This window comes from Eptatretus burgeri, chromosome 10 (genome assembly GCF_056783735.1).
Source record: "Eptatretus burgeri isolate ZD-2024b chromosome 10, Ebu_testis_v1, whole genome shotgun sequence".
NCBI lineage: Eukaryota > Metazoa > Chordata > Myxini > Myxiniformes > Myxinidae > Eptatretus > Eptatretus burgeri.
The window spans coordinates 94536207-94553008 of record NC_140970.1 but is presented as its reverse complement, the minus strand read 5'-3'; the positions used below and the strand labels follow the sequence as shown (position 1 = coordinate 94553008).

The following is a 16802-nucleotide window of genomic DNA, read 5'->3' as shown; positions in this document are numbered from 1 at the left end:
TCGAATACGTTATGGGTAAGTTTTTGTATACGTTAAGAGCACGCTGAAGCATGCTGGCATACATCGTAGTACGCCGAGCTCGATGACAAATTTTAACATGCTCAAAATTTTTCGACGTATGCCAGCGTATGACTCGCACGTTCCGCATACGCTGGCCATAAGTTGTAGGCACGTTACGCGATCGTTGACACATGTCGACACACGTTACTTGAAAGTTACTCATAAGTCGAAACACGACGAGGTAATGTTTAGCGTACCCGAAACTTATTTCTAACCTATGAGTAACGTATTGTAGGCACGTTATGCGATCGTTGACACACGTCGACACACGTTACTTGAAAGTTACTCATAAGTCGAAACACGTCGAGATAATGTTTAGCGTCAGTGTTCCAGACTCCATGGTTTTTTTTTTTTTTTTCTTCGGCATGACGGTGATGTTGATACTTCGATTTCTAGTGCGGTTATAATATAATATAATTAAAAGGCTGCCGGTCAACGATTTAATTCATAACCGCACTAGAAATCGAAGTGTTAACATCACCGTCATGCCGAAGAAAAAATAAAAATAAAAAAAAACCATGGAGTCTGGAACACTGACGGGTTCCTCCTGTGTGAAGCCCATTTTTATATAGCAATTCCCCTAAACGCTGCCAATACGCCATTATATGGTAGCTGTAAGTTAGAAACACGTTCAGAAAGTTCTGTGGTCGTCCGGAAGACGTCAAATACATCTACATACGTCAATATGCGTTGGAGATACGTTACACATAGGTTCCAAGCACGTTACTCAAAGTTTCAAAGCACGTTACTCAAAGTTTCAAAGCACGTTACTCATAGGTTAGAAATAAGTTTCAGGTATGCTAAACATTACCTCGACGTGTTTCGACTAATGAGTAACTTACAAGTAACGTGTGTCAACGATCGCATAACGTGCCTACAACTTATGGCCAGCGTATGCGGAACATGTGTGTCAGACGCTGGCATACGTTGAAAAATTTTGAGCATGCTTAAAATTTGTCGACGTGCTCGGCGTACTACGACGTATGCCAGCATGCTTCAGCGTGCTCTTAACGTATACCAAACTTACCCATAACGTATTCGACCTGTGCCAGCGTATTCGGCAAATTTTTCATACGTCGGCATACGCTGGCTAAAACGTCAAGGTGTGCAGGGCCTTGACACTTCGATGTCTAATGCGGTTATGATTTGAATCGTCGAGCGGCAGCCTATTAATAAGCTACGCCACGTGATCGTCGGCGATACGCTGCCGCTATGCATACGTTAGACTATCGTTGGGCATAGGTTGTGAATGCCAACAACACGCTAAGCATTCGTTAGTATAAGTTATCTATATGTTATCGAAACGTTCTGTGTACGTTACTAATATGTTATGCATACGTCCAACTCGTTATGAATACGCCAAAAACTGAAAAAAAACATCAGTAGTTCAGCGAACACTGGCTAAAACGTCAAGGTGTGTCAGCGGCTTTAGGAAGGTACAAGGCATTTAGTGATATCCATAAAATACTGCACATTTTTCAATCAACTGAGTTGATCCTTGAGTAAAAGGGAGCATCACATGGCATCTCATCTGGCATGGTATGTGTGCTTGTAGATGCTTTAATGCTGCACAAAAATGAAACAATTTGAGGATTTTAAAATATGTATATATATATATATATATATATATATATATATATATATATATATATATATATATATATATGTATATATATATATATATGTATATATATATATATATATATATATATATATATATTCATTTTCTGAAGAAGTAATTGGCGAAACCTGTAATATTTATACAAACGAGAATGGGGTATGCATCCCTCTCTGTTCATGCATTTCCTGTAATTTTTTTTTTTTTTAGTACCTGCCACGTGTCACAGGCCTACAAGAGTTGTTGTTAGTCGATTTTTGAAATATGCAACCACTGATCGGACAGCTGACTGACCACACCCACATCTGTCGCTTGACTGCACCCACCATGGCATCCAAAATAAATGATGTGGCCGGCATCTTGGTTTTCTGGCGGGCCGAACAGATCAGGCCTGTAGGCCTCTGTTGATTATACACTGTCCGGGTTTGTTACATTAGATTTCCATTGGCTTTGTTTGGGTCGAGTGTTAACGACGATGAGGGACCCTGAAAAATATAATCATATGTCAAATACAAAATATTAAGGTTTAATCAAGCCCATACATGTCTCCATAAAAAAAAAACTATGGCGTTAAGTAAGTTTTGAACAGCCACATATTGGGGTTAAACATCTGTGACCGTTTGACGAATCGGCTGATGCAACTGTGGTGGAGGGTGATATGGATGAGAGGTGTCGAGTTAACTTTTTAATAGCGCAGTGAATGTGCTCCATCTAATCTTATTCATTCACATGGGAACACGGGACAGACACTACTCTATCTCATCTTATTCATTCACATGGGAACACGGAACAGACACGGCTCAGTCTAATCTTATTCATTTACATGGGAACATGGGACAGACACTGCTCTGTCTAATCGTATTCATTCACATGGGAATACGGGACAGACACTGCTCTGTCTAATCTTATTCATTCACATGGGAACATGAGTCAGACACTGCTCTGTCTAATCATATTCATTCACATGGGAACATGGGACAGACACTGCTCTGTCTAATCTTATTCATTCACATGGGAACACGGGGCAGACACTACTCGGTCTAATCTTATTCATTCACATGGGAACACGGGACAGACACTGCTCTGTCTAATCTTATTCATTCACATGGGAACACGGGACAGACACGGCTCACTCTAATCTTATTCATTCACATGGGAACATGGGACAGACACTGCTCTGTCTAATCTTATTCATTCACATGGGAACACAGGACAGAGAATGCCATATATCTAATCTTATTCATTAACATGGGAACACGGGACAGACACTGCTCTATCTAATCTTTTTCATTCACATGGGAACACAGGACAGACACTGCTCTATCTAATCTTATTCATTCACATGGGAATACGGGACAGACACTACTCTATCTCATCTTATTCATTCACATGGGAACATGGGACAGACATGGCTCTATCTAATCTTATTCATTCACATGGGAACATGGGACAGACACTGCTCTGTCTAATCTTATTCATTCACATGGGAATACGGGACAGACACTGCTTTGTCTAATCTTATTCAATCACATGGGAACACGGTACAGACACTCCTCTATCTAATCTTATTCATTCACATGGGAACACGGGACAGACACGGCTCACTCTAATCTTATTCATTCACATGGGAACATGGGACAGACATGGCTCTATCTAATCTTATTCATTCACATGGGAACATGGGACAGACACTGCTCTGTCTAATCTTATTCATTCACATGGGAACATGGGACAGACACTGCTCTGTCTAATCTTATTCATTCACATGGGAATACGGGACAGACACTGCTTTGTCTAATCTTATTCAATCACATGGGAACACGGTACAGACACTCCTCTATCTAATCTTATTCATTCACATGGGAACACGGGACAGACACGGCTCACTCTAATCTTATTCATTCACATGGGAACATGGGACAGACACTGCTCTGTCTAATCTTATTCATTCACATGGGAACACAGGACAGACAATGCCATATATCTAATCTTATTCATTAACATGGGAACACGGGACAGACACGGCTCTATCTAATCTTATTCATTCACATGGGAACATGGGACAGACAATGTCGTATATCTAATCTTATTCATTCACATGGGAATACGGGACAGACACTACTCTATCTAATCTTATTCATTCACATGGGAACATCGGACAGACACTACTCTATCTAATCTTATTCATTCACATGGGAACATGGGACAGACACGGCTCTATCTAATCTTATTCATTCACATGGGAACATGGGACAGACACTACTCTATCTCATCCTATTCATTCACATGGGAACACGGGACAGGCACTACTCGATCTAATCTTATTCATTCACATGGGAAGATAGGACAGACACTTCTCTATCTAATCTTATTCATTCACATGGGCACATGGGACAGACACGGCTTTCTCTAATCTTATTTATTCACACAGGAACACAGGACAGACACTGCTCTGTCTAATCTTATTCATTCACATGGGAACACGGGACAGACATGACTCTATCTAATCTTATTCATTCACATGGGAACACGGGACAGACACTGCTCTATCTAATCTTATTCATTCACATGGGAATACGGGACAGACACGGCTCTATCTAATCTTATTCATTCACATGGGAACATGGGACAGACACTGCACTGTCTAATCTTATTCATTTACATGGGAACACGGGACAGACACGGCTTTCTCCAATCTTATTCATTCACATGGGAACACCGGACAGACACTACTCTATCTCATCTTATTCATTCACATGGGAACACGGGACAGACACGGCTCACTCTAATCTTATTCATTCACATGGGAACATGGGACAGACATGGCTCTATCTAATCTTATTCATTTACATGAGAACATGGGACAGACACTGCTCTATCTAGTATTATTCATTCAGATGGGAACACAGGACAGACACTGCTCTGTCTAATCTTATTCATTCACATGGGAACACAGGACAGACACTGCTCCATCTAATCTTATTTATTCACATGGGAGTAAGGGACAGACACTACTCTATCTCATCTTATTCATTCACATGGGAGCACGGGACAGACACGGCTCACTCTCATCTTATTCATTCACATGGGAACATGGGACAGACATGGCTCTATCTAATCTTATTCATTTACATGGGAAGACAGGACAGACACTGCTCTATCTAATCTTTTTCATTCACATGGGAACACAGGACAGACACTGCTCCATCTAATCTTATTCATTCACATGGGAATATGGGACAGACACTACTCTATCTCATCTTATTCATTCACATGGGAACATCGGACAGACACTACTCTATCTAATCTTATTCATTCACATGGGAACATGGGACAGACACGGCTCTATCTAATCTTATTCATTCACATGGGACAGACACTACTCTATCTTATCCTATTCATTCACATGGGAACATGGGACAGGCACTACTCGATCTAATCTTATTCATTCACATGGGAAGATGGGACAGACACTTCTCTATCTAATCTTATTCATTCACATGGGAACATGGGACAGACACGGCTTTCTCTAATCTTATTTATTCACACGGGAACACAGGACAGACACTACTCTGTCTAATCTTATTCATTCACATGGGAACACGGGACAGACACGACTCTATCTAATCTTATTCATTCACATGGGAACACGGGACAGACACTGCTCTATCTAATCTTATTCATTCACATGGGAATACGGGACAGACACTACTCTGTCTAATCTTATTCATTCACATGGGAACACGGTACAGACACTGCTCTATCTAATCTTATTCATTCACATGGGAACATGGGACAGACACTGCTCTATCTAATCTTATTCATTCACATGGGAACATGGGACAGACACTGCTCTATCTAATCTTATTCATTCACATGGGAACACGGGACAGACACTGCTCTGTCTAATCTTATTCATTCACATGGGAACACGGGACAGACACGGCTTTCTCCAATCTTATTCATTCACATGGGAACACCGGACAGACACTACTCTATCTCATCTTATTCATTCACATGGGAACACGGGACAGACACGGCTCACTCTAATCTTATTCATTCACATGGGAACATGGGACAGACATGGCTCTATCTAATCTTATTCATTTACATGAGAACATGGGACAGACACTGCTCTATCTAGTATTATTCATTCAGATGGGAACACAGGACAGACACTGCTCTGTCTAATCTTATTCATTCACATGGGAACACAGGACAGACACTGCTCCATCTAATCTTATTTATTCACATGGGAGTAAGGGACAGACACTACTCTATCTCATCTTATTCATTCACATGGGAACATCGGACAGACACAACTCTATCTCATCTTATTCATTCACATGGGAACATCGGACAGACACGACTCTATCTAATCTTATTCATTCACATGGGAACACAGGCCAGACACGGCTCTATCTAATCTTATTCATTCACATGGGAACACGGGCCATACACGGCTCTATCTAATCTTATTCATTCACATGGGAACATGGGACAGACACTACTCTATCTCATCTTATTCATTCACATGGGAACACGGGACAGGCACTACTCTATGTAATCTTATTCATTCACATGGGAACACGGGACAGTCACTGCTCTGTCTAATCTTATTCATTCACATGGGAACATGGGACAGACACAAATCTATCTAATCTTATTCATTCACATGGGAACACGGGACAGACACTACTCTATCTAATCTTATTCATTCACATGGGAGCATGGGACAGACACTACTCTATCTCATCTTATTCATTCACATGGGAACACGGGACAGACACTACTCTATGTAGTCTTATTCATTCACATGGGAACACGGGACAGACACTGCTCTATCTAATCTTATTCATTCACATGGGAACATGGGACAGACACGGCTCTATCTAATCTTATTCATTCACATGGGAACATGGGACAGACACGGCTCTGTCTAATCTTATTCATTCACATGGGAACATGGGACAGACACTACTCTATCTCATCTTATTCATTCACATGGGAACACGGGACAGACACTACTCTATCTAATCTTATTCATTCACATGGGAACACGGGACAGACACGGCTTTCTCTAATCTTATTCATTCACACGGGAACACAGGACAGACACTGCGGAAAGTTCATGAGACAGAAGAGAGAATGTAATCTCAGCAGGAGATCATGATTTTTTTATTATTATTTAATTCTCAGACCCAGCTTTCACCACATCAACCCGTGGAACATGAGCAAGGATTAGGGAGTTGAATCGACAGCGGAGGTGGAAATAAATAAAGAAATAAATATATTATTTGTATATGTGTGTGTGTGTGTATATATATATATATATATATATATATATATATACATATGTGTGTGTGTGTGTGTGTGTGTATACACACTTATCAGCCAAAACATTATGACCACTGACAGGTGAAGTGTATAACATTAATTATCTTGTTACAATGGCCGCTGTCAAGGGATGGGATATATTGTTGAGGAGCTGGCTATCGGTTGCGAGCACGACCGCTCGGTGGAGCAGTAGGGTCGACTCTACTGAACACCCAGAATCTAGATCGTACCTTTGGAAAATTCCGAGGGTACGGGTCCCTTACCGGACCGTGAATCGTCAATAATTCCACCACGTGGTACAGGGTTATTTGCCAATCTTCAAAATACCTAGAGATCCACGTGGCGAGTTGCCGAGTATTCACAACCTTGACGGCACTCGTACGAGTGGAGCCTTTAGCGTACCCGACCCGTAGACCATGTGGAGGTACTCGCTATTTATTACCTTTAGAAAATGATTTTCGTTGTGCAGATCACCAATCTGGATGAAATTTGGCATACTTGAAGAATTTTAGACGCTGACTCCAAATACACTTGTTTCCACGTCGAGGATGTGACACAATTGGTCATTTTTGGCAATTAAAGATAAACCGAACATTAAAGCATGATTTTGACACAAATGAAGAATCAAGGTGAGACTGATAAGTCCGTCAAAGAAAACTCTTGTGAGGTCTTACAATGATACAATATGTTTATACAGAGCCCTATTCACTGTTATTAAAGATGTTTATAATCAAAGGTCGTAAACCGAAGCAGTTACATGTTTTTACCGGCCGAAAACGTCTGGACCGACCAGACAGGCCTTTGAGTTGACCAAGGCAACTTTTTGCTTAAAAGGAAGACACACTGGCTATTGAAGGTAGTTACATCGACTATTAAAGACAGTTACATTGGCTATTGTGGATTAAATCAAAGACAAAGAGACTGCGCGACTCAACCTGATGTAAAGTAGAACCGCCACAAGAGGATTACTGTCTTCAAACTCCAGTATTTCTTGCTCTGAAGCGGTTGCTGAACTAGGCTCTTGACTGCTGCTATTACAAAACTCAAGTCCACTATTACATGCTAACCAACCTGAATACTACTGTGTAGTAGATCACCACAGCAAAAGCAGTGTGACACCTGCATTCACAGTTCGTCGTCAGAATCATCGTCAGTTCCGCTTTCATCATCCATAAGTTCCCTTTCTGCACGGGTCTGTTCATCGTTGGCACAGTTTTGACACCCACAGCACTCTGTGCAGGACAGTCCTTTTGACCGGCAAGAACACTGGTTGGTCTAGCATTTCATCTTGTAATTACATTTCGTCACCTCTAACAGTTCCTTCGGCGCTGATGGTTTGTTCAGCCAGTGAACAATCAGTGCTCCGTTGCGTTCCACCCATTCGTGAAATGTAGGAGAAGGGGCTTCTATAAACCTCTCAGTCGCGCGGTGGTGGATCGCAGACTGATACTTCACTCTTTTGCAATGCAGCATCAGAGCGTCGCTTGTAGGCGGCAACTTCCGTTCTCCCAGCGACTGGCTGCAGAATAGCTTGTAGCGAGCCTCATCCACACTCTTCATGGTCGGCTGATTGTACATGGCGCAGACGAATTGTTCCAGTTTGTGAATGATATTCTGATCCAGCGTGAATTCTCGACCAATGCTCCCGAAACAGGTGATGAGATGGGGACTTTTCATCATCAAGTCAAATGGGATTGTTTTGCCCTTACCGTGGAATGCACTGGTGGTATCACTTCCCGTGAAATTGTGCAAACCTATAAACGCATCGCAGACAGAACTTTCCAGGGCATTACTCAGCTTCCTAATGCCAACGACGATAATGTCCTTGGGACTTCCTGTGACCAGATGGAAATTTCGTTCTCCAATCGACTTCGAGTGAGCCAACGCCAACACAAACACATCGTTGTCGAAACTCTCTATGCGCACCGACTCTTCATTCTGTCCCGCGTGAGCGGCATGTAGCAGGAGCTTCGTGTCAGCTTCGTCATGATCACATTCAAGTTCAGGTACTGATGACACAGTCATGACACCATTTGACGCCTCGATTTTCTGACATTTGCCGGCATGACTGACGTACAACAACATGTCACCCAGTTTTGATGGAGAGATGTTTCTCGTCCACGATTCGACGATGAACTCTATCGACGCCTCCTTGTTGGCTCCGCTCAGGAGATAATTGGCCCACTGTTTTGGAAGGGCTTGATCGCGTCCGTAGATGCTTCACACCTGAAGATCGCCCGCCCTACCCGCTCGTCTGGCGTGCCCCAGGCACTTGATGCTGATACTTGGGTAAGTATCAAACACCACGTCCAGTCTCGAAGATTGGTTATGTCGTGCTTTGGCCACTACGATGTTCAGCACCATCTCTTCCAGTTTGCTGAAAGTGTTTTGCAGTGAACCAGCCTTTATCGCCTGAATAACGGCCATTCCATCCACAATCATTGCACCTTGGATAGGCCGAGTGTCCACACGGCAATCGGGCCACAGTTTCAGTATATGGTTGCGGAGTTTGGCTTTGTCCGTCTTCGCAATCAAACCATCACCAGATGCCAGCGGGAAAGATATGTTCGCCAGTGGGTACACGAGCAGATCGTGGAGTGTTACATTGCTTTTCTCGCCAATCAACAGCAGTCGTGTGAAAAGATGACGTTCATTCGCAATTTCAACCTTCGGCGTCTGCTGGTGTGGAGTCGCCGACTTTCCTCGCGCCTTCGAGAAAGTTGCCAATTTGGCCTTCGAAATCGGACTGAAGAATGGGACCTCACCCGAGAGAAGCCGATCACGCATGAATTGCACAACAGCATACTCTCCCTTGACATATGTGTTCATCAAGTCCGCGGAAGTGGCTGGCGGTGCGATGACACCTGAACTAATATTGACGAGTTCAAGGTGAGCGCCGGAGAAAGGGTTAATCATTTGAAGTACTGTGTCCATCACTTGTACCACCGCTGCTTCATTCTTCTTCGAGCTCGACACATCCAAGTCCTCTCTCGTTCGGGGCTCGTCGTGGATACCCGCCATGGACTCACATTTCCTTGCGATTTCCACACGTGCTGGTTGGGACAGGATCCACTTCTTCACAGCTGTGCTTTTCTGAGTGTAACCAATGATGCCTCCACTGGTCTTGCTGTCCCTATTAAAAGTCTGCTCTATGATCTGATCGCACGCAACACTACTAAATCCATAACGAGTATGCCGTTGGGCAGTCCATTTGCAATCCATGAACGCTTGATAGGTGTCTGGGTGGGAGTGCTCTCGCCCTGCCATTTCCAGCCACTAAACGGGTAAGTACCTTGCATAGTTTAGGTGATAGTACGCAAAGTACCAGGGCATTGACGCTCTCGTGATCACAAGGTGTTTCGACCAGTTCGAAGTACGAGTTGCCCGTATAAGCTCCAGTGCTAGCTCCACCATTTCCAAGGAGGAGCACCAGAATGTGAATATTTTGCTCGCTGTACATTGCTGCTGTCTGAAGTTGATGTAGCGTGTGAACATTTCTGAGACCTCTTCCGATGACAGTAACTGTTCAAACAACGGAGACGGAAACGTTTCCTGGAGACGCTCGATACACCTCTCGAATCGCACACGCGTCTCCTCTGCGAGGGAGTCCATGGAGGCCTGGAAGCATAGTCTTCCTAGCGCTTCGTAGACGAGCTTGTGACAGCGCAGACTCCTGTTATAGTGGTGGCCGTTTATTACTGAATTTGCAGAACGCTGAGAGACAATACCAGATTCTATTATGAGGTCCAGCAGACCTGCGTCTGAATCTTTTTCCGATCACGCCGAGGAAGCTCATGAGTTGGTGGAATTCACCGAGACAAATTGCCAACCTTTCTGTCAACTCCGGGTGCAACCAATGAATCTCCTGCGCCTTACTGTAGATCGCAAGGTCGAAGACGAGAACAACTTATTCACGTTCCAGTTTATCAACCATATCAATGCTTTGGTGTAGGACCGTGCAAACGGTGTCCAGTTCCGTGGGTGATGTCTCGATCATGGGAAGGTAGATGATGGCTGCCTTGGTCAACTCTTCATCCCGACGAAGGAGGGTGTTGTACCCAGTCCATGTCGGCAACCGCCCGTCCGTTTTCTGGACCGTTTTCATTGTGTAATAGAGCTCATCCAGCGATAGCCTGTCCTCTTGTGACGGACTGATATCAATGTCACAACTGTAAAAGGCTGTGGTCCCTTGCCTTTTCCTGCCACCATACTTGAGAATGGGTGGCGTGTTCCCAACTAATGACCGCTGGCGACGGCTAATTGGAGTCACTGGACGAGCGTGCTGAATCGGCTCAGAGGGTGCGTCTTGTATCATCAATCCATTGGTGTGGTCAGTGGTCCCATGACCGGTGAGGGTCTCCTCACTGAAATCGATGTTATCGTACACAAATATTGTCGGTACATTTCTGAGGCAGTTTGAGGGCAGTTTTCCATCCTGATCAATCTGCAACAGTGCCAAAGCGGTTTCCAACGCCTGTGTTGTACTGAATGAGACACAATGCCCAAGCTTGTTGAGCAGTCCTAACAGTCGAGTAGAACCAGTCCAATGTTTCACAGTCAGGCCCAATGCATAGGACTTCGGAGTAAACGTCTGACCCCTTGACGCGATAGAAACAACGTCTTGAAGAACAGAGAGCATTTTCAGATGAATATGCCGTGGGAGTTCCACAAATTTCTCCAGGGTTGGCTCGTCTGACAGGCCCGCTATCCATGCAACAAGGTTGTACAATGCAACAGGGACGGCTCTTTCAGCATTTGAAATGTCGAAGTCAGGAACAAGTGGTGGCCATGTAATGTCCACACTTTGGTGTTTGTTCAGGTCATCCCTCACCATGAGTGCTCCCGAGTATAGAACATGTAAATTGAGGCCTGAGTCACCCCGCTGTGGACCCTGGCTGGCTTCATCCTCTGTAGTTGACTCTGTTTCTGTTGCAGAGCTACTGTCTACAACAGCAGCCTGAGCAATGGAACCAATATCAATGTCCTTCATGTACACCACTTCGCTCTCAGACATTTTTGGTGGACGATAGAAAATCATGTCTGGGTACCGTTCCTGCAGTCTTTTCTTCAGTGTTGTTGCCTGGTAGTTGGCCTTATCCTGACCTTCACATACTCTGAGTAGGTCAGTGAACATCTCGCACAACTTCTTCATATGTATAGATTGCTTTCCATCAATGAGTCTTACCTGGATTACTTTATCACAGAAAATGTCAAATGTTGAGTCATAGTTCACTTTCTGAGTTTGGAGTTTACTTCCACTCTGTCTGTGTTATGTGTCATTCACATACTCGTAATAACATTTACGGTGATAACAAACTTCCAGCGCCACACAATCTTTATCCTTTATAGTTGTCATTATTCTCACATCACGTTCATCTCTCCTCTGCTCAGCAGTTTCCCTCAGCTTTCCTCCATCCTGTGTTTCTGCCAGGGACAACTGATCACGTTGAGATTTTCCTTTGACACGGATGAATTTGTCTTTTTTCTGGCATATGATACAAATTCTTGGCAGTACACCAGCTGATTTGCCAGCCACCCTTTCTACAGAGGTTCTGAGGGATTTTCTACGTATTTTGTGGTCTGAGTGCCCCTCTTCTTCTAGTCCGCCCACCACCTCATTGGCTCTAGCAGAAACTGCAGTAGTGCTGGCTTCTGATTTCCTTTTCCTGGCTTCAGCGCGTTTTATATGATCCTTGTTACAAAACGACGCATAGCAGAACCGGTGACGGCCGGCATCCGCAGGAGGATCAGTCATTGGCAGCAGTTTCATAATTTGATCAGCCAGCAAACGGCATTTGTTGATAGTTTCACTATCTGTGGCGTCGCACCAAGCCTTCGCACACTCACATACCTTACGCCAGCTCTTATCCGTGAATTGCGTCACTTTCTCATCTTCCTCCCCACCCAAGTGTATGAAACAACGCATATTTGGTTGTTGAAAGACCAAAAATCACTCAATCACACGACAGCCATGGGTGCCGCCATCTTGATTTGTTGTTTCCTGGTCGTTTCCTCCGCGATTACAAGCACGCCACGCCCACTTCACGACGGTAATTTCAAATGGTAATAACTGTCGGTGTGTCAACTTGTGCATATGGAAACAAGTAGGAATTTCAATGGTGTGTTCTCATGAATGTACAGGGTGAATTGCGTTTAGATTGGTGATCTGCACAACGAAACCGAACGAACCGACCCACCTCCACATGACCTACCGTGCGCAACCCGAGCGGATGGTTGCCGAAGTCCCGTCGGTACAAATGTACATTTACAGCGGCAACAACCTTTATAATTCACCAGCACGTGCCATGCTAAGCCAATGGAAGAAACACAGCAACGAATTGATACATTTAACAAATGTATTTATTTATAATGGGGGAAAGGGGGGATCACGCAAGAAGCAGAGTTATCCGACTATAGAGATGCAAGTATGAACAGCAAAGAGCACTTAAACAATTCCTACTTACAGATGGGCCCACCGACACACACACACACACACACACACACACACACACACACACACAGAAGGACATAGACCTGTCCACCTCGTGTGGTTCGGCTGACACGGGTGAACCAGGCCAGCGTCGAGGTGCGATGCTAGAGTCCAGAGCTCCCTTCAGCGCTCGTACCAGCAACCAAAACTCTCCTCTGTATCCCAAACTGTCAAGAAGGCAGGAGGTTTTTCTGCCACTTCTCCAAGTCTTTGAGTTGAACTTCAAAGTGAGGGCTGATAACTCCACACTCGTTCAACCTGCCCGTCAGATTGACCACCACCTTTCCTGCTCGATGGTCCTCAACTATCATAAAAGCTCTCTCGTTCACCGACAGAGACGGCGTGCAACCCACTTGCGGTTCTTGTGGAGGAAGGATCTCTCCTTGTCCGATCGCGCCGCGACCTTATTCACCCTTCTCCAGGGGGGGGGGGGTGGGGGAGGAGAGGCCTCCGCCCTCCCCACTCTCCCTCACTGGACGTTTTTGCCGCGCAGAATCGCTCGTTGCCCTGTCATTGGCCAAAATAAGCGGCAAGTCCGTCGATTGGCCCGTGGGCGTGGTGACGTCACGCGGACTGCCTTTCTCACCGTCGCGAGGCTCCTCCTTGAACTCCGCCCACCATGGCGTCGGCCAGAGCGAGGTGAAGGTGAAGGTGATGCTGGCGTTGTAGTTGATGATGGTGGTGTAAAAATAAAAGAAAACCCTGACTATCAAAGTAACTTCGCAGCGCATGTACATTCAATTACACATTAGACACGGGATGGGGACCCTAACTAACAAGCTCGAATGAGCTAAGATCCTCGTCCTCTTAATGATGACGTCAAAAAAACGAATATGACGTCATTGTGATGTATCAGGTTTGCAATCAATTAATTATCTGTGCTAATGCCCGGCTTGATTCCCACAAACAAAATTCAAACAGCTTGCCTAGTTTTGGAGATAATGGTATAGGCGATTTCCATTAGCGGCGATATTATGACGTCAACTTTTTTTCTAGGAAGAATTTCCAAAATCGGAGATGGTTACTGCCTGCGCGTGGGCTTTCTGCATATACATGGCAAGTTTCACGAAGATCCGATGAAAACTCTGGGTTCTGAAACAAAAAATGTCAAAAAATAGAAATGACATCATATAAATTGATATGACGTCATAGTGATGTATCATATGTGCGGTAATTCATCTCTGCTAATGCCCTGTTCGATTCCTGCAAACAGAATTCAAAAGCTTGCTGAGTTTCGGAGATAATTTTTTTGGCGATTTCCATTCGCGGAGATATTTTGACGTCATAACTTTTTTTTCTCGGAGGAATTTTCAAAATCGGAGATGGTTACTGTCTGTGCGGAGTATTTTTACATATGTAATGCCAAGTTTCAGGAAGTTTCGATGTAAACTGTAGGCTGTGAAACAAAAAAGTCCACAAGAACAACAACGTGAGTAAGACTTAGAGATCCTCCACGAGGATATAAAAACACATACTTACCGATATAACTGTTCTGTCGGACCTGTATGTTGATTGCTCATGGCTTCCAGATTCGCAACAATATGAGGCAGCAAGTGAAGTCAGTTGTTGAAGTTGATGTGTTGGATGCAGGAGAAATGGGCAGGAGTAAAGACCTGAGCGACTTTGACAAGGGCCAAATTGTTATGGCCAGACGATTGGGTCAGAGCATCTGTGAAATGGCAAGGCTTGTGGAGTGCTTCCGATCAGCAGTGGTGAGTTCCTACCGACAGCGGTCTGATGAGCGACAAATCACAAACTGGCGACAGGGTGTTGGGCGCCCAAGGCTCATTGATGCGCGAGGACAACGAAGGCGATCCCATCTGGTCCGAACCGACAGAAGGTCCACTGTGGCACAAGTCACAGAAAATTTTAATGGTGGTCACGGGAGGAATGTATCACAATCCACAATGCATCACACCCTGCTGCGTATGGGGCTGCGTAGCCGCAGACCGGTCAGTGTGCCCATGATGATCTCTGTCCACCATCGAAAGCGCCGGCAATGGGCACGTGAGCGTCGGAATTGGACCTTGGAGCAGTGGAAGAAGGTCACAGAGTCGGATGAGTCACGTTTTCTTTTTTGATCACGTGGATGGCCGTGTTCGTGTGCGCCGTTTACCTGGGGGAGTGATGGCACCAGGATGCACTGTGGGAAGACGACAAGCCGGTAGAGGGAGTGTGATGCTCTGGGCAATGTTCTGCTGGGAAACCCTGGGTCCGGCCATTCATGTGGACGTCAATTTGACACGTGTCACCGACCTAAACATCGTTGCAGACCAGGTACACCCCTTCATGGCAATGGTATTCCCTGATGGCAGTGGCCTCTTTCAGCAATATAATGCGCCCTCCCACACTGCACACGTTGTTCGGGAATGGTTTGAGGAACATGATGAAGTGTTCACGGTGTTGCCCTGGCCTCCAAATTCTCCAGATCTCAATCCGATTGAGCATCTGTGGAATGTGCTGGACCGACAAATCCGATCCACGGAGGCTCCACCTCGCAACTTACAGGACTTGAAGGATCTGTTGCTAATGATAGATATACATATATATATATATATATATATATATATATATATATATATATATATATGCATACACCAATGAGCCAAAACATGATGACCACCTGCCTAATATGCTGTTGGTCCTCCGTGTGCCGCCAAGACAGCGCCGACCCGTCGAGGCATGGACTCTACAAAACCCCTGAAGGTGTCCTGTGGTATCTGGCACCAAAACATAAGCAGCAGATCTTTCAAGTCCTGTAATTTGCGAGATCGAGCCGCCGTGGATCAGACTTGTTGGTCCATCACATCCCACAGATGCTCAATCGGATTGAGATGTGGAGAATTTGGAGGCCAGGGCAACACCGTGAACACTTCATCATGTTCCTCAAACCATTCCCGAACAACGTGTGCAGTTGTGGGAGGGCGCATTATTCTGCTGAAAGAGGCCACTGCCATCAGGGAATACCATTGCTAAGAAGGGGTGTACCTGGTCTGCAACGATGTTAAGGAAGGTGAAACGTGTCATATTATCGTCCACATGAATGGCCGTTTCCAGGGTTTCCTAGCAGAACATTGCCCAGAGCATCACATTCCCTCCTCCGGCTTGTCGTCTTCCCACAGTGCATCCTGGTGCCATCACTTCCCCAGGTAAACGGCGCACACATACAGTACACGGCCATCCACGTGATCTAAAAGAAAACGGGACTCATCGGACCAGGCGACCTTATTCCACTGCTCCAAGGTCCAGTTCCGACGCTCACGTGTCCATTGTCGGCGCTTTCGATAGTTGACAGAG

At 45.0% G+C, this 16802-nt stretch overlaps 1 protein-coding gene across 4 annotated transcripts in view; it reads left to right on the top strand.

Annotated features, from left to right (window-relative positions):
* Positions 1 to 16802, top strand: part of LOC147019168 (hepatocyte growth factor receptor-like) — a 125654-nt gene that overhangs the window by 37927 nt on the left and 70925 nt on the right. The gene's annotated exons all lie outside the window — the stretch shown is intronic.